The 18512-nt window shown below is 53.6% G+C and overlaps 1 protein-coding gene across 2 annotated transcripts in view; it reads left to right on the top strand.

Moving 5' to 3' along the window:
* The first annotated feature begins 18192 nt into the window (after positions 1–18192).
* TEKT1 (tektin 1) overlaps positions 18193–18512 on the top strand; it is a 14422-nt gene continuing 14102 nt past the window's right edge. The window contains exon 1 of one of the 2 annotated variants that reach the window (XM_032431868.1): positions 18193–18275. The gene's annotated coding sequence lies outside the window, so the exon portion shown is untranslated. Of the gene's footprint in view, positions 18276–18392; positions 18471–18512 lie in introns of those variants that run through there. The other variant, XM_032431869.1, reaches the window with a different exon arrangement.

The raw sequence follows: 18512 nt of genomic DNA on the forward strand, positions 1-18512 counted from the left end.
GACATGGTGGGAGCTCGTTGGGGTGTGAGGAGGGACATGGCATGAGCTCTTTGGGGTGTGAGGAGGGACGTGGCAGAACTTGCCAGGAGGGTGAGCAGAAGCTCCGCAGATTTGTTTGTTGGGGCTAAAGTCTTATTCTGTCCTTCAGATTTCCCCACAGTGGGAACTCCTCCCTTTCCCTCTCGTTCTTGGAGGCTCGGGAGGGTGAGCCTTCTTATTAGCAAAGACACGGTGCCTGTTATTTATTTTTTTCCAAGCTGCAGCTTAGGGTTTCAAACCTAAAGCCAATTTGGGAATACCAGGGCTCTATACAAAAGAATTTCTATATGTTACTGAGTATTCACATGTGTTAAGTGGAGCTCTTCTGAAATGCAGACGCGGCCTTGCACCTTTGCACATAAAATAGAGCAGATCCTGCCAGAGTAAGGAACAATTTCTCTTAAACCGGAGGAGTGGTGTTCTTCATGTCTCACATTCAGAATGACACAGACGAGATATCTTTAAAGTAGGTTCTATGATGATCTCGTCTGTGGTCTTTGGCGAGGGCTCTCACGACTTAGTGGGTTTTAAACTTGATTCCCTCTAGGACACAAAGCCCGTGAGTTCCGAGGCTGGGGCAGAAAATGCAGAAAGGCAGCATATCTGAGGACATTTGCAACCACAGCATGGGCTCAGGGTTACATGAAAGTTCCCTTCTGTGACGTCCAATTTCAGGTGCCTTTTCACCAGGATACAAACGGTCCCACATCTTTTTTTTTTTTTTTTTTTTTTCCCTCCCCGGAGAAAATTATTTCTCAGAGTGCTTGTAAGATTCTCCTGCTTTTCCAGATAGAGTCCTTCACCTGGCTTTGGTTAAAACTTATTAAATCTGACCAAATCGGCTTGTGTTTCCCTGACGTGAACGTTTCACCAGAGCCAAGATGGGCTTTAGCTTTTTTGACAGCTGATGGGTTATTTCTCAAGGCAAGGGAGAGCTTATAAGCACTTTCTGAATATGATACAGCACATGCCGGTTAGAGGAGCACAGACAGGCCAGGTGTTTGGGGAACAGTTTGTTAAAGCCAGTGAATTTCGCAAATGGGCGAGATGACGAAAAGTTCTCAGCTTCCCCCGCCGCGGTGGTGGGTGCCCGGTAACCGGAGGAGGCAGGCAGGGGATGTTATTTGCAGCCATACCAGCTCTGTAGGACTCCAGGTAACTGGGTGGCCAGCTAAAAATGCTGGTAAAGTTGGTCAGTTTGGAGTGGGACGTCGTACCGACCCAGCGGAACCAACTCGGGACTGGGTTTCTTGAACCGGTGATGGGTGACCTGTGTGTTCTGGTGAATCCGTTGTGCCTGCCTGATGGACAACTCGAGCCCTCTGTGCTCCTTCTCTTGGCCTGCTCTCACCTCTGCACCACTGTGGATCACGGCTCCTGCTAAGTGATAAATGAGACAGATAAATGACTATCGGTCTCGTCTCCCTTGCTCTTGGAGCCTTTGATCTCTTATCTCTTGGTTCTTGGTCCTGCTTTGGCCAAAGAGCACATGAAAAATGCCTGGGCTTGCCTCTTCCCTAGAAAGCACCAAACAAGGGAGAACACCCAGGGAGGAGGGAGCGAGAATGCTGGGCTCTCTGGGCATCCGGGCAGCCTCTGTGGGAGGGAGACGCGGACCAGGTGGGATAAAGAGCTGGAAGGGCTCTGAAGCAGTAGGACAGGTGAGGGGGCTGGCGGCAGTGGGGGGGGGGGGGATGACAGCAGCATTTGGGTGCATCTGGGCTCCCCGGGGTCATCCCTCCGGTGGATCCAGGGCCGTCACGTGGGCAGGGGTACGTGCTTGTTTTTTACAGACCCGTGTGTCAATCACTCACAAGTGTCCCTGGCGTGTTTGACGTCTCAGTGCTATCGGCCGGGTTGGACCCTCTTCCTGGTGTCCGTGGCCTCACCCACGCCTCCTGGTCCCCCGCCTCGCTGGCTGTTTCTTCCTGGTCTCCGGCATGGCCTCCTTTCCTATATCCATCACTCCTCTCTGCTCCCTGCGTCCCACGCTCTGTGCTCTGTCTCCTACATCGGGGGGTCACAGCCCCGGGCTGCTGTGGGCTTTGGGAGTCAGTGGAGGTCCATCTCAATGGGGTGTTTCACCTCCTTTCCGTCTAAAATTAGCTCCTTTTCCAGTGTTGGCTACCTCAGCAGATGGCAGCGTGATCACTATGTGTTGCCCCCCTGGGGATCCGCAAGTCTCCTGCACCTGTGCATTGTGGACGGGCTACCCAAGCTGCTCACTGCCCTCCCTGCGTGTGCTGTGAACTAGGCATTCATGGAAGGCTTGCTGGGAGAGGCCCAAGATTCCTCTCCTGGTCAGTGTCCTGGAGCATCAGAAGTATCAGTGTTCCCCAAGGTTCCGTTGTGAAAAATCTCGTTTACAGAAACGTTGGAAGAAGAGTCCGGTGAATGTGTGTTTTCCTTTGCGCTGTTAACACTCTGCCGTGTTCCTGTTCTGTCTCCGGTTTGCTGAGCCGTTTGGTCGTAACGTACAGAGATCATGACGCCCACCCCCGAAGACTTAAACACACACCCACCGAGAATATAAATGTTCTCCTAGACACACAACGTGTTAGCATGCTTCAGAAATCAGACATGTATGCGAGCTGTGTTCAGATTTCTCTAATCGTCCCCATATGGCTTTCATGGCTGTTAAAAAATTTTTTAAAAAACCCCAGGGTCCAATCAGAGTTCACACGTTACATTCGGTTGCTATGTCTCCCCCGTGTCTTAATCCAGAACAGTCCCTGCACATTTCATTTATTGTCTATTTTCCATTCAACTCTTTGGAGGAGCCCAGGCAGGTTGCTCCCAGGCTGCGCCCCACGCTGGGCGTTTCTGGCTCCTCCCGCCTAGATCCAGGTGAGACCAGCTTGGCACAAGTACGAAAACGTGGCGGCACGTGAGGGGCTCGTGCTGTAGGCTTGGCTGATTGCACCAAGAATCGTCGATGGATGATATTTATAATCTGTAATTATACTGGGCATTGAAAATGGTGATTTTTAAATTCCATTTAAACTCATGGATTCTTGGTGTTTTTCTCGGTTTTGTTCGGTGTGTTGTAGCCCTCGGCATCGCGCTCACATGGTTCAAGCTCTGCCCACTGGCAGACAACCGCTATGAAGCCCTTTCCGTGTGTCCCCGCCAGTCTCCGGGCACCTCCCTGCTTTCGGGCTGACCTTTGACCTGAACTTGGAATCAGTCATTCCTTCGAGAAATCCCGGCCTCTTTCAGGGGGAGCTCCTATTTATCGATCAGGATTTGGGCGCTGGGTGTCGTGCGTCGAGGCCCCTCCGGTGAACGCGGCTAAGACATTCGTGTAGAGATGCTTCCAGGGACGGCAGTCCCTCCAGTTCAAATCCAACACCCCAGGATTCATCTGTCCTGCCCTCCATTCTGTACTTATATCCCTCTTTATGCTCTGACTCCCAGCAGTTTCCACGTATGTACACATTTCTTCTACAAGACACAGACCACGGGTCATAATTTGAAGCTGACGCCCTCACTCCCTCCGGAGACGGCCTTCCGGGCGGGCGCACAGAATATCGGATTCAAGGATTCAAAGTTACTGCTATTATTTGTTGCACAGAATATCGGATTCAAAGTTACTCACATTATTTGTTTTCTCTCTGAAGTCACCCTATGAATTTGATATGCGGTTATGTTCATTTTTTTCTCTTCGTATTCAATCAAGGGTTCGTTTCCATTAGTTTGTTTCATTTTCTGGATACGTACACTGTTAATCTAACTCAAAAGTTAAAACTGTATTGAAAGGTGTATTTCCCTTCATTGTCCTCCATCCGCTCCTGCTCTGCTTTAGCTCTGGTTGACCCTCCCTGTGTGTCTCTTTCCTTCTCTTCCCTCTCCCACGACAAGAAGCAAATGCATACCTGTTTTTATTTTCTGTCTTTCTTACACTGCAGATAGCGCAGTGCATACTCCCGTGGCGCCTACTCTTGTGGCACCTACTCCCGTGGCGCATACTCCCGTGGCACCCACTCCCGTGGCGCATACTCCCGTGGCGCATACTCTCCGCGGACCTTGCTTTCATTTTTGTGCAGCTGTTTCCTCCCCGGGACAGCACGGCTGCAGGGTCCTCCAGTGCGTGTGTGCGCGCTGAGCTTTCTTCGGAGCGCGTGGCCACCGGCACCGCGCTCCCGGGACAGTGCTGCGGAGCACGGCCTGTGCGTGTGCGGTTCACATTCGTGCGGGCGTCTCTTCACAGTGGAACCCCAGAGGTGAGATTGCTGGGGGGCAGCTCGACCCCTGTCTGGTCAGCAGTGGTCGAACCACGTCCACAGGGTGCAGCCCTCCTGCGCTCCCCGCAGGAATGGTGAGAAGCGGGATGTCCCCCAGGCGAGTGTTGTCAGCCGTGGGAATGGTCGGGCCCCAGATTAGCAGGTGGTACCAGTGTTGTTTCGATCTATACTTGTCTTACACGTGAACATGAGTGGGTTTTTGTGTATATGGGCCGTTTGTGCGTCTCCTCCTATGACCTCCCTCTTTTCACGTCTCTGTCCATTTTTCATTTATTCCTCTTGATTTTTAAGAGCCCTTTACGTGTGAGGAGGACTTCCATGGCTCTTCATCTCGGTTTCTCCATCTGCTCTGCCTCAGAAGCGTGTCTGGCTCATATCACTTCTCACTCGGATTACAACCATCACCTCCTAAAACTGGCCACCGTTCCCTACACAGCCCCCAGGAAAGGTCATCTCGTCACCTTCACTGGACGGGTTCTCGTGTCCTGAAGGCCACCTAACCTGGCGTGAGTCCATCCCCAGCTCTCCCCGTTGCCCCATCCTCCCCGTCCACCTGACTCTCTCCTACGCGGTGCTCAGAGCTCAGTCTACACATCCCTAGCTCAGGGAGGCCTTCCCAGACACCCTCCGCGCCTCTGTGCTCGGACCGTCAGGAGCTGGTTTTGCCGCGTCCCGCACGCACCACCTTATTCCATCACTGGACCACGGCCTACGTGAAGGCAGAGGGGCCTGCCTCCCTCTAGGGTCCTCATGGCCTGACAAGTGCCTGACTCACACATAGTAGGTGCTCCGTGAGTGTTTTGAATGCATGCTAGTGCGATAGGCTGCTCAGTGCGAGGTCAGGGCAGGAGGAACGGGCCAAATGACTTGGGTGTTCGGGGCCCCACGATCCGGCCCAAGTTTCTGAAGGCCACGTGCTTACTTTCAGAACGAATCAGGCACCATTGCCTTTCTTTGTAGAGGACATTCTCATTCAAGATTACTTCAGCTCCAACCTCCAGAGACTCCCAACACCAGGGGGAGGCGGCTGCAGGGTCAAGGTTATGCTCTCGTCAGTGTTTGTTTATTCAGCAGGTGCTAATAAATGAAGCCGAAGTAACAAGCTGTAACTCAGCTTCTGCAGGCTTGAGTGCAGCCTCCGTTGGGGGAAAGGGTCAGATTTCAGCCCCTAGGGCGCCAGTCACCACCTTGGAAGAAGGATAGTTCTTAGCGTCACGGGGAGACCATCGTGTCCTTCCCTTCAGTCATTATCCTGAGACTGGGAAAAAATAAAACGGAACTGGTTAGAGCAGAGAAGTGCTGGGAACCCGGCCAGAGACCCCACAGCCGGTGAGGGGACAGCAGGCCGGGGCCGCTCCACCTGCCCCGGCACCCACAGAATGGTCAACAGCGGAAGTGCTGCCCCGTGGGGTACATAGGACCCCCTGGAGCACGCTGCTGTGTCGGGTGTCCCCTGTGAGCAACCCTGGGCCGAGAGCAGGTGCACGGCGGTCCCTTGACTGGGTCTGCTCCCCTGTGGACACTGCTCCACATCACGGCCACCGCTGCGTGGCCTGTTGGTAAATTCGGGGGACACCATTCGCCAGGCCACGTTACCGCGTTAATAAAGGCTTTGACGTAACCAGAGCAGGTTCTTCGCGTAACTAACTACGGATCGGGGGTCGTTGGTCATGGTCTGCAGAGGGTTAACGGATTGGCAGTGACCATGCCCTGCCCTGGTGTTTCCCTCCTGCCCCCAGGCAGGGTTGGGCTATGGGTCCCCCTTCCCCCCCGTAGGGAGATGGCCCTGCCCCGCACCGTACCCTGTGCCCCTCTGTGGTTCCTCCAGGCCAAGGAGTTTCACTCCAAAGGAGATCTGTGTGTTTCTTTGTCACTTTATCCAGAGGCTTCCACTGACCTGAGCAGGGTGACTCAGGGGAAACGGGGGCCATCACAGCTGCTGTATCGAATGTCTTTGGGCCAGTGGATTTCATGACAGGTGTGTTTTTATTCAGGAAAAAAATAATGCACTTAATTTAGAGGATGGACTTCCCTTCCAAGAACATGGCCCTTCTCCCTCCCCACCCGCCCCACCCGCCCGCGTAACCCGAGGTGAGGGTGGCCACCGTGTTCCCTGTGGACAGACCATTAAGCCGCGAGCCAGCAGACCTGGCTCCTCTCGTCTTTGCTGAGTACGTGAGCTCCTGGGGCCCCACTTCCCGTCTCCCAGGTGGGCGCCGGCCCTGCCCTGCGAGCCTGGAGGGCTGGGGGCTCGCTGAGGCCGCCTCGGGCTGGACGCTGGGGTCCCCGCGCGCTGGAGGTGTGAGGACAGACGCATAGCAGACAGGGCCCTTGCCATATGGAAATTGTTTCCTGTACCCTTTTTAAAATCAATTTTACTGAGACAAAATTAACATCCTCTTAAAAACTAATTTTGGCGAAGTAATACATGTGCACAGAGTAAAAGGTGAAATGGTGCTAAAAGGTGCATCCAAACCCCCACCCCCACCCCAGGAGACATCCTCACGGTTCCTTCTTCCGCAGATTTCCCACAGTGGGGTGGGCACTTGGCTCGCTCACTCTGAGACCCCCTCATGTCCGGTGCGGTCACATCACAGTCTGGGTGAAAGTCACGGTCAGGGTCTGCCTTCCATCAGCTCTGCAAGTAGCGTTTGACTCAAAACCTTCCACAGCTGAATTCTCTTCTTCCCAAATCTGCTGCTTCAAAACACGGTCACAAATCCCGTGACTCCACTTCCGTCAAGAGGGGGAAACTGATCCCCACTCTACTTGAATACGGCGACTCGATTCTAGGGAACAGACCCTCTGGAGCTGGGTCATACGCGGCTTCCTCTCCTCCGTGGGGCGTGACCATGCAGTCCTGGGCCACCACGTGCGGAGTCTGGCCACTGGGGGCCCGCGCTGGGGAGACGGTGTGCAGAAACTGGGGGAGGGGGCATGTGTGCACCCCAGCTGCTGGAATCTTCGAGGGACCCCAGCCCCAACCACCAAGTGAGACACGCATAGCCGAGCCCAGTCAACCGCTAGAACCACGAGAGCTAATGATAATAGTAACGTGATTATTGTTGTTTTGTGCACTAAGTGTGGGTTGGTTCCTCAATAGTTATTGGGAACATTGTCCCCCGTTGATGGCAACTTCATCGTTCCAGTTGCTCAGACCCAAACCTGGGAGCCGTTTCTGACCCCCTCTTTCCATCACATGTCACAGCCAATACATCAAGAAACACTTCGGCTCGGCCTTCAGAGTCCACCCAAATCCGACCTCCTGGCAGGGCCTCCAGGGCCGGCCCCCGGTCCAAGCCCCCATCGCGTCCTGCCCTGGAGCACGGCAGTGGCCCCCCACCCTCCCGGTTTATTCTCAACACATGGGGCAGAATTTTCCTGCCGACAGGTAAATCAGGACATGCCGCCCTCAGCACAAAACCCTGCAGCGTCCTGGCCCCTCAGACCCTCTGACATGGCCCTGTGCCCCGCTTCTGCCCAGCCCCGCCTCAGGCCCTTTGCACGAGCCATTCTCTCCATCGATTTGCTGGAACCAAGAATTACTGTGTGTCTGTGACTTGCTTAGCGTTTCCCCCAAGCACTTCAATGTTTCCGGACACTATTCTCCATACCACAGGCACGCGGTTTCCTCCTGTCGCTCGGGTGCCTGTCTGCATCTGCAGTCACCCCGCGTGTCCGTCAGCGCCGGCCTGTGCGGAGCCCACGAATCCCGTTGCCCATCCTCGTGCTGGGTGTCCTTCCTCACGGGCGGGCGCCTGGCCAGAGCACGTCTGATCCATTCTCTCTGCTCTCACGTCTCACTGGTCTCTGGGCCACACGGGCGGAGGCCCCGCTCCGCAGCTCGCCGTGGCCACTCTGGTCGTCTGTGCGAGTTGTCTCCCTGCACGTCTTCTCTTCGCTCAGGGTGCTTGGAATTTGCGATGACGAATCTTGGCGTGAGTCTGTATTTGTTGCATCGGGGGCACAGTGGGGCCTTCCAGCCTGGAGACGTCTGGTCTCTGTTCTGGAAAACCGTACTGTTTTGGCCAGAAGCCCCTGTTCTCTCTGTTCCTACTGGCTGGACACCGGATTTCTGGGACTGGTCCTCTTTCTCATCTCTCCTCAATTACTATTAGTTTTAGGTCTCTTTGTCTTTTGTTTTATCTTCCAAACTTTCTTGTTAAGTGTTTTGTTTTATTCTTACTCTCCTTCAAAAATGTGTCCAAAACTGTTTTCTTGGTAAGTCCTTTCAAGTAACATCCACCTCTTGCTCGGGCTTGGGCCAGGACTGGGAGGAGGTGGGGCGCCCCTCTGGTCTTGGCTCTGGCACATGCGGGGCACCCAGCTCAGCCTGGAACGTTCTCTCTCCCTGGCACGAACCCGTCTCTCTGCAAATGGTCATTCTGTGTCCCCGTCGGCCCCCTCCTAAAGTTTTCTTCTGTCCACTCCTGCCTGTGTGCCTCTTTCATTTGTCCCGAAGAGACCTGGGTTCTAGTTCTGACTTTGCCACTGATTGCCCGGAAAGAGCTTGGACTGAGGACCTCCACCCGGGCGGCCCAGGCTCGGACCCCAGCCCTGCACGGGTTGGCCGCGGCCCACGGGCAGGCGCTGGGCCCCCACGGGCCTGCCTCCCGCCTGTCCCCGCAGACTAACCTAGCTCAGGCCGCCGCGGTGGGGGAGCCAGCCTGGCCGGCAGTTCCAAACGGCCGGCTGCACCCTTTCCCGTCCTCCCGCTGGAAACCCTCATGCAGACTGTGCCGCGGGCTAGGGCGCCGGGCGGGTCAGGCTTCTCCAAGGGTTGAGGCAGAGGAAATGCGATCTGGCTGACTTTGTTTGTGGCCGCCCGGGCCTCCTAGCAACAGGGAGCACAGCAGCGGGGGAGAGCGCTTCCCTCTTGCTCAAGGCCCTCAGTTGCATTTAAAAAAAAGCCATTCGGGCTTGAGACCCCCGAACCGTTCTCTGTCCTACGGACGCCCCCGTGGCAGGCGCGGTCTTTGATCCTGCGCGCTGGAGCCTGGCGGGTCTCCCACAAATCTGGCCTCCCTTCCCGCCAGCCTGGGAGCGCCCACACCGGTGACAGGGCGTCCCCACGGCGCCCTCTCGCGGAGCAGCGGTGTCCTTGCCTTGAGGGCCTTATTCAGAGTAAGGGGCTCATCCGAAGTTACAGCTGATCCACATATTTCACTAAACGCTTCTAAAAATTACTCATTATCTCATTTTCAATCCTTGTGACTATGAGGCTTGGTCTTCACCATCGAAGATGCTACGTGGTGGGCTCCTGGGTTCAGAGAGCCGCTTTCACGGGAGTCCACGGCCACGCTGGTGCCGTGGGGAGGACAGGCCTCCCTGGCGCACAGGTCAACCGTCCTGCATGGCGCAGGTAGGACTCAGAGAGACTGCCTGAAATCACCGTTCTGTGCAGGCCCCAGCCCACCTTCCCCAGCTGACGCTGCTGGGGCGGGGGGGTGTCAGGCAATTCCACCGGGAGATCTGCCACTTTGGCATAAGGATTATTCTGAGCTGAAAGTAATTGGGAATCAGCAGGTTGGGAAAAGTTCTTGCCTTCCCCTTATCTGCCTGAAAGCTGGGCATCAGTCTTCCTTTGAGAGGGGTGCCCCTTTGTACCAGCGAAAGGAGATTGTTGTCACGAGATTGGGGGTCACACCAAGACCTTCCTAGAATAATCCTTATCTTCCATTAGTCCCCCCATACATTTTAGTCACTTCCCCACAATTTATGGCCCTTTCTTAAAATGACACTAAGCCCCCAAGTCGAGCTGCTGCTTTGAATTTTTGCTGCTTTTTTTGTGAAGCTCCCATGCATGTAAAAGTATTAACATCAATAAAAATGGTATGCCTGTTCTCCTGCTACTCTGTCTTTGCCTGCTTAATTTGCAGGTCCCCAGGCAATGAACATAAGAGGATACATTTTCCCTCTCCTTAAACCCCGGGTGTGGAGTCGATTGTGACAAGGGCAGGAGGTGGGTCAGCAGCTTTTGCTCTGCCCTCCAGGGGCACATCTTGCCGCTGGTTCAACCCTTGAATGTTCCCACTTTAATCCGGTTCGGCAGCCTTAGCCGCGGCGCCCCACAAATGGCCAAAGACAAGAAACCAAGCGTACAAAGAGCCCGGTGCACTAGGCCCCACGTCGTCTTGACTTCCAAGGGGCTCGATGTGCTCTGTGAAATGTTAATCCTCCAGGGTGAAATCCAAGCCGCTTTATCCTCAGAACCCCCAGTACCAGCGGTGGTGGTGAGCGAGAGCCATGACGTTTCTTCTCCTAGAGCACAAGGGATCTATTCAACAAACTCACTGCTGCAGGACAAAAAACTATTCTTGTATCAGATCAACGGAGGGAACGGGTCCAAGGGCAAAGACAATTTGAGGCTTATGTCCTGTTTCCTGTGCAAAAGTGAGCCCCGAGGGGGGACCCCGGGTGGGCACGACAGGCACCCGCGAAGATGCAGAGTTTCCAACGCTTCTGCAGCTCGGGGGTGGGCCTGGGAACCCACAGGTGGACGAGCACCCCCGGGGGGCTCTGCTGCACAGGGCTGCCCGCATTCCAGAAGCACTCGATGGCGTCCGCAAGATTCAGTAGCGCGTGCCATTAGAAGTACCAGGGGCACAAGGTCAGAGTCTGTGGTAAAGGAGAATAAACATACTCAATTTTCCAGGGTGTGGCCCATTCAGACTCCCCCTGGCCCCCATGCTTACTAGCTCGTAGGTGTGTACGGACACCGTGCGTGCGTTTGGCATCCTGAACTGTACTTTGAAATAGAACATTAAGAAACAGTCATTATTTATGCAATTAACTCCATGGTCAACATGTAACGCAACTCACAATGAATAACATCGTTTTTACCATGTAATACTAATCCTCTTACAGCTCCCAGGATCAGGCCAGGCTGCCCAAGCTTCTGCAGAAGGCCTGGCTGGCCCCTGTGCCCACTACCGTCCTTTGTCTCCTGGAAACTGTGTCTTCAGATCTGGACGTTCAATAATCTCCTCATCCAGAACAGACAGGTGCTGTGTCCAGACATACTCTGCGTGCTTAGGGGCCTGTTCTTTATAAACTTTGTGCAATACACGATTTATGTGGGAAAGGAAAGCCCTTCAAGAAAAGAAAGCCCTCACACTTGACTTTCCCTGGAAAATTCTGGTATTTTCATTAGGAAATGCCATCCGGTGTAATCGTATATATATTTTTAATTTTTTTGGAACTCATTTATTTAATTAAGAAGATCCCTGAGTGGTTATTTTATTCCAGAAGCTCTTCTCAGTATTAGCCAAACTTCTTCTTTAAAGCAATTTGCAGTGAACGTAATACATTCTGGTTATGTGTTATCTACTTTCCTATGACCAATGTAAGATGAGATAATGTCAAAAACAATGATTTTTGGGGGCACCTGGGTGGCTCAGTCGGTGAAGCATCTGCCTTGGGCTCAGGTCATGATCCCAGGGTCCTGGATCAAGCCCGGCATTGGGCTCCCTGCTCAGCTGGGAGCCTGCTTCTCCCTCTGCCCCTCCCCCCACTTGCATGCACACTCTCAAATAAATAAAATCTTTTAAAAAAAGCCAAAAAAACAATGATTTTCTTGGGCATCATTTTAGCAGAAGTTCTGCTTCCTTCCCCCCGCCGTGCAGAGGAAATGTGTTTTCCCCTAATGCAGGGAGCGGCAGGAGAGGACTTCTATCTCCTCGCTGCTGGACTCTGGGGCCAGCCTTGTTCCAGCGACCCCAGGACCAGCGACATAAATGTGTTCCCGTCCTGTTGCCGCCTCTGACCTCTGATGGTTCCGGGGCTCCTGTGAGGTCCTGTCCTGCAGGTCCCACACCTTCCTTAATGAGGCACCAGGGAGAGATTTTTTAAAACGTCCGATAAAACAGTATGCAACAGTCAGTGTGTTTTGGTGTATTTTTACCAAACAACTCAGCAGAATATATGCTGTTTTCATTTACATTAGATGCGTGCTACAGTTTTCAAGTGAAATACTTTTTCATAAAGACTGAAATTCAAAATTGCTTGCAAGATGAATAAAAGGATTTTAAGAGATTATAATAAGTTTTTTTCCTGTGAAGATCGCTGGGTCTGATTCTTCAGTCTCTAGATAAACAGGGAATTTGAGAATTAAATAGACGTGGAACATATTTTATTTTTTGTGGTTAAGGGGAAATACATCATGGGGCGAGGGCTGAATCATAACGAATGAACAAATAGGAAATTCCACCAGAGAAACGGAAATTGTTTAAAAAAGTAACCAAGTGATTGAATCCTTATTTATTTGAGAGAGAGAGAGTGAGCGAGAGATCACAAGCAGGGGGAGGGGCAGAGGGAGAAGCAGACTCCCCGCCGAGCAGGAGCCCGATGTGGGGCTCGATCCCAGGACCCCGAGATCATGACCTGAGCCGAAGGCAGACGCTTCACTGACAGAGCCACCCAGGCGCCCCGTATCATTTACTGAATACAGTACACTGCCTTGCCTGGTAAATGATGTTCTTCTGACACCAAGCACCTAAAAACAAAAGGGCAAAAAGTATTTATTGACCATCTTTGCATACATTTCCTTAAATGCACATGGTGCCCTGTGAGAGAGATGTTGTTGTGTTCGTTCACAGATAAGGAAACTGAGGTGCAGAAAAACAGGTGTCCAAGGTCACCAGCTGCTACCCTACTTTCACCAGTTCCTTATGCATCCTTCCGGGGATATTTATGCGTGTACAAGAAAACACGCCTAGGTTTTTGTTTTAGGAAAAGAGTAGTCTTTCCTCCTGTGGGTGTCCTGTGCTCTCACGTGACTTCCACACTCACAACACCTCTGACACTAGGCATGTGGGGTTTCCCCCACAGCAGGTGATTCTGCAACACCAGCTCTGTGTTCTTGGATTTCTGACCCAGTTCTGACCCTGTCTCCCCAGAGATAGCGCCAGATCCCACAGGGTAAGGGCTCAGTCCCATGAATCTGCCCCACTTCAGATGCCAATGGAAAGTAGTAGGTCCCCTGGCTACCCACAGCTCCCGTTTGACTTGGCTACAGATCAGAGGTTCCCATGACCTCTTTCCCCTTGGGTTCGGTGATTTGCTGTAAAAGCTCACAGAACTCAGGGAAACGCTTGCTCACATTTACTGGTTTATTAAAGGACGTGATAGAGGCCACAGGTGAGCAGGCAGAGGAAGAGGTGAGCAGGGCGAGATCTGGGAGGGTCCTGAGCATGGGAGCTTCTGTCCCTGTGGAGTTGGGGTGCGTCACCCACCCCGGGTGGATGTGTTCACCAGCCCGGAAACCCCCAATCCCCGACTACTGTGGTTTTATGGAGGTGTCCCTGCAAGGGCATGATTGATTATTAACTGTTTCCGGCTCATCTCCCCTCTCTGGGGAGCGGGGGTCGGGGCTGAAAACTCCAAGCTTCCAGTCCTGGCTCCGTCTTTCTGCAGATCAGACCCCAGCCGGGAGCCAGCCAGGAGCCCACCCAGAGTCCCCTCGATAGGACCAACGAGGCTCCCGGTGTTCTGGCCACTTCGGAGTTTGCAGGGGTTTCAGGAGCAGTGTGCTGGGAACAGAGATGAAGACCAAATACAACTTTCTTACTGTAAATCCCAAGGTCACAGTTTTCTCCCCGCTCTTTTGTACATGAGCGATAGCGTACGATTCCAACATTCCTGCACGTTGATTCTTGTTGTTGTTTGTCTGTTCATTGAACATTAACCCTTGCAGAGGATTTCATGTGGTTGCATAAGGACCTTCCCTGTTCTTTCATAGCTTTACGGTTTACGACGTAAGGATGTGCCACAATTTAACAAGCCTGCTCTTGATGGTATCGTAAGTTGGTCCTGGTCTTTTCTATTGTCAGAGTTGTGGAGTGAATACCATTATGCGTGCGGGCATCACTGTAAAGCCAGGCCATAGTTCCTTTTGATGACCTCTGGCCTTATTTTTGAAGCACCTGGTGGAGCCCAGGATATTTAACACATTCGACCTTTGGTTTAGGTGCCTAGAGAGCAGTCAGGAGCAGGTGCTCTGAGTCTGATCCAACAGACACACCTACTCGGATTGTCTCAAAAAAAAAAAAACCCTTAAAGATCGGAAACAAAAGACGTTTCGTAAACTTTAATCCAGCAATTTTGGAGATGAGGGGCCGCCTGTCATCATCAAAGTCAAACTGCCAAAGCACCACCGAGATTCGGCTGTGACCCAGGAGCCCGGGTGTCCGGAGGCAGGACTGGCTGGAAGCAGGGCTCCCACCTGGATGTGGTCGCTGCGGGAAGCAGCTCACAGGACGGCTCCCCAAGACGGATGGGGGCTCTCGCGGGGTCCCTCACATCGCCCACTCGTCTTTAAGGAGACCAGGACAGAACATGGTGAAGGCCACTTAGCTCAGATTCCAGAAGGCAAATATGGGCTCGACGCATTGCCAGGTTCAGAGAAGGTCTCAGTTAAGCCTCTGGCACTCCACTCTGAGAAGGCCACCGTGGACCACCATGGAAATGACTGGCAGGGCCCCCCTGAGCATGTGAGTGAGCACAGTGCTCAGACAGTGGGCTCAGGGTTGGGAATACAGGCTCTAGCTCCTGGTCCTTAACATCCCAGTTTTGGCTCAGGTTGATCCGCTAAGAGGTGGAGCTGGGACTCCAGTTACGGAACTGTGTCAGCTTCAGGATCCATTACTTCTCCTTATCTAACACATGTAGCTGCATAAAAATGGGACAATCCTGCAGCTAAGGAGTAGCAAATGATATTTATTTTCCAGGCTTACAAACTCAACGTGTTCTAAAGCTTACAAGAGGAAATTTTTGGTTTCAAAATAGATGTGCTTACAATAGCTCTTATTCCTTGTCATACTTGGGAACGTCAGACAAATAGCCCATGTGTAATCCGCACGAAAGCTGGTGTGGGCTGTGCTGTGACTGAACGGCACGCTGCTGGTCATGACAACAGAATGACCCCCGGCAGGTGGCCTGAGCCTTGCCTGGCACTGATGGAAGGTGGCATATACGCCTCACTGGGTCAGTCTGATATGGATACACACACACAGGCCTGCGTTTTAAAAAGCTCTGCTCAATAAACCCTTCTTAATGAAAATGTAGCTCTGGGCTTCTGGGGTTACACAGCACCCTCCTTCTCAGGTTCAAAATGAGGAACATGGTCAGAGAGGGGAAGTGACATGTTCAAGGGTCGTTGGCAGAAGGAGTAGAAGCCCCCCTGTCTACACCCCCTGTGACCCCAGGGCTCCTGTCGCGCTTGTCGGCAGTTCATTTCAGCTTTTCGAAGGGCCTGGTGGAGTGTGCTATGATCAAAAGCTCTTGTTCTGGGAATTTGGTGCTGAAGAGCCATCCTATGAAATCTGTTCCATTAAAATCACCACCTCCTTCCGGTGTGGGTGTATCACATACAATTTTGGACTACAGGTAAACTGGGACAAGTCAGGAGGAGAGATGGTGGGGTGGAAGCTTAGAAATGCCATCACCCAAAGAAGGGTCGAAGGAGCTGGAATAGTCAGCCTGGAGAATTCTTGGCGGAGAAAGGGCAGATGCTTTTAAATACATAAAGGTAGCTCATGCGGAGGAAAAATCAGACTTATTCTGTATGACCCAAGATGTAAACTAGCACCCAGGCGTGGAAACTACCAGAAGGCTTTTCCAGCACAGCAGCCCCAGGAAGGACTGCCTTGTGAGGTGATGAGCTCCCCGTCACTGGGCGTGTTCAAGCACTGGGCAACCTCTGTGGATGCTGCAGAAGATATTCACATCAGACAACCTTTCAAGTTCCTTGCAATTGCAAGCATTGGATTCTCTTCAAAGGTATCTCAAAAACTCCAAAGTAAACCCATAGATTTAAAAACCACCCATATTGCTTCCCAAAGTTCTTTCATGCAAAATGAAATAAAGGGGAGAACTCTGGCATCACGTATACTCCGTGGCTAGAAAGTCTGAAGGAATAGAGCTATGAGCTGTACCTAAGCCGTCAGAAATGCACAGCGGTTAAAACTGATGATGTAATATATGGTGATTAACATAACAATAAAAAATTAAAACAACAACAAAAAGAAAAGAAATGCACAGCGGCACCACGAGGAACAACAAGATAACTGCGTGCCTTCCAGGGTCCTCAAGTGTGTTCATTTTTTGATCACTGGAATTCATAAATGTATAGTAATATTACTTATGGTCACTTTCTATAATACCAGTGATATTGGTTTCCCTTTATGATGGTGATACAAAGCCTCCTTTTAAAATAATTATGCTTCCATGTAAAAATGAGTGCAGTTGAGGGAAAACACCAAAGTAACTTTACAGGTGGTGCATGGCTGGGTCAGTAAGAAGTTGGTGCCAGAATGACTCAGGTTTGGGAAACACAGCTTTATTCCAACCGACGAAAATCTCAAAATCATGTAAAGCTTCAATGCCCCTTGCCTGAATATTTCTACTTTGTAAGCTTTGGTGGCATGCTTGCTAATTTAGCAGATTCTAAGCCCGGTGCTGGATGCTCCATTAATCCCCACCCACAGCCTGGTGCCAGACGCAGGCGGAGTGTTTAGTGATGATCAGTTGTTTCACACTCCTCTGCTGGGCTCAGTCCTTTGCTGGCTTGCATGTGCAAAATAAGGTTTTTCTTTTTTTCAGATGCTTGTAATTACACTGGAACTCCAGAATAAACAGCAAAGGAGAGTTCTTTCTCCTTCCTTCTCTCTTAAGCACACGGAGGGATGCAGCAGCGTTAGGCCTTCAGAGCGCGGACCACCGGCGGAGAGGGGCCGATGTCCCTTCACCCCAGAGCGGGTGCTCGGGGGAGGGTCTCAGGGCTCTCCAGCGCCTCCACCCCGTGAGGGAGGGCGAGGGTTACCTCTGCTCACGGATGCAGATACAACGGTGACCTACGATCATAACCCACAGAGCTCATTTCAGTACTTCTGCCGATTCTACCGTTTCCAACAGTCCCAGGAAGCCTGCGGGTCTGCAAACTGGGGGCGCCCCCAGGGTGGGGCCTCGCGCCTGCCGGGCTTTCCAGGACGCCGCCCCCTTCTGTCGCCCAAGTGCGGGAGCCCCGCGCCCTCGGGAGCCGCACGACCCCAACCCGGCTCCCGCGCGCAGCCTCCACCCGGACCGCAGACAGACACGCCGGCTCCTCGACGGGACCCGGATGCGGGGAAACGCCGCGCCCTCCTTAAGTAGCCCCTCCTTGGGGGGCCGGAGATATGAATATGCAACACCACCTCCCCTGCACGCCATTGGACAGGCGGCTGCTTAATATCCATGACGCTTTGCGGGTCTCCTGGGCGCTCCGACGCCTCGCGAGACCTAGGGGCGGGCCTCACGAGGCCAAGCCTCCTCTGATTGGTTGTCCTTAGAGGGGAGGTGGCCTTCGATTGGCTGCTGTAAAGTGGTGACGCTGTCCAACACATGGGCGGGAGATTTGAATGCCCATTTTCTGGGTTTCCGGCTGTGAGGACGACGACCTGTCGGTATTTCTCCCCCACTGGGTAATTCCTTTATTTTCTACCTGTGAGTGCTTCACCAGTATTACAGCCCTAGCCCACATATCCCGAGCGTTGTCCTCTCAGTCCATAGCCGGACAAGCTGCTCCCGACCCCCGACCCCTGACCCCCGACCCTCCCGACCGCAGCCGCCCCGGGCCTCTCGCACCTCCTCCCGCGGCGCCGGGTTGGTGGTCCCGTGTCCAGACCCAACCCGCTGAGCACCAGGGGCGCCGCGGCAGGGCCAGGGCTAGGCGCGGGGCCCCGCTCGGGGCCGTGATCGCTGTCGTCTGCCTGGTGTCCCCCGCGGGCGTGGGAGGTGGGGACCGCCGTGCCCCCAGTGTAGCTCCCCGGCTGCCGCGAGGCCGCAGGGTCGCGCCTGCGCAGAGCCGCCCGGCCGCGGCCCCGCCCCCTTCGCCCGGGTGACGCGTCCCCGGTTGCCACGGAGACGCGCCGTTTACCTGGTGGTTCTGCGGGAGCTGCTGGTGGGGTGCGGGAGCCGCTGGCGAACGTGTGGTCCGCGGTTCCCGCAGGCGCCGCGGTGAGTGCAGGCCGCCCAACCTCCCGCCCCGGCCTGAGCCCCGTGCCAGCCCCCGCCGGCCTCCTCTCCATCTCCCCGGGGGCTGCTCGGGTGCATTTTGAGCCCGCACCCGGAGGGACTCGGGGAGCTGTGGGAAGGCGGGGGCCCTGAGGGCCGTGGGCGGGCAGCTGTCCCCGGGGGCTGCGTGCAGAGCAGGTGGGGTGGTGGTCGGGAGCAGGTGGGGTGGTGGGGAGCAGG

This window comes from Phoca vitulina, unplaced genomic scaffold (assembly GCF_004348235.1).
Source record: "Phoca vitulina isolate PV1807 unplaced genomic scaffold, GSC_HSeal_1.0 scaffold47, whole genome shotgun sequence".
NCBI classification, from domain to species: Eukaryota; Metazoa; Chordata; class Mammalia; order Carnivora; family Phocidae; genus Phoca; species Phoca vitulina.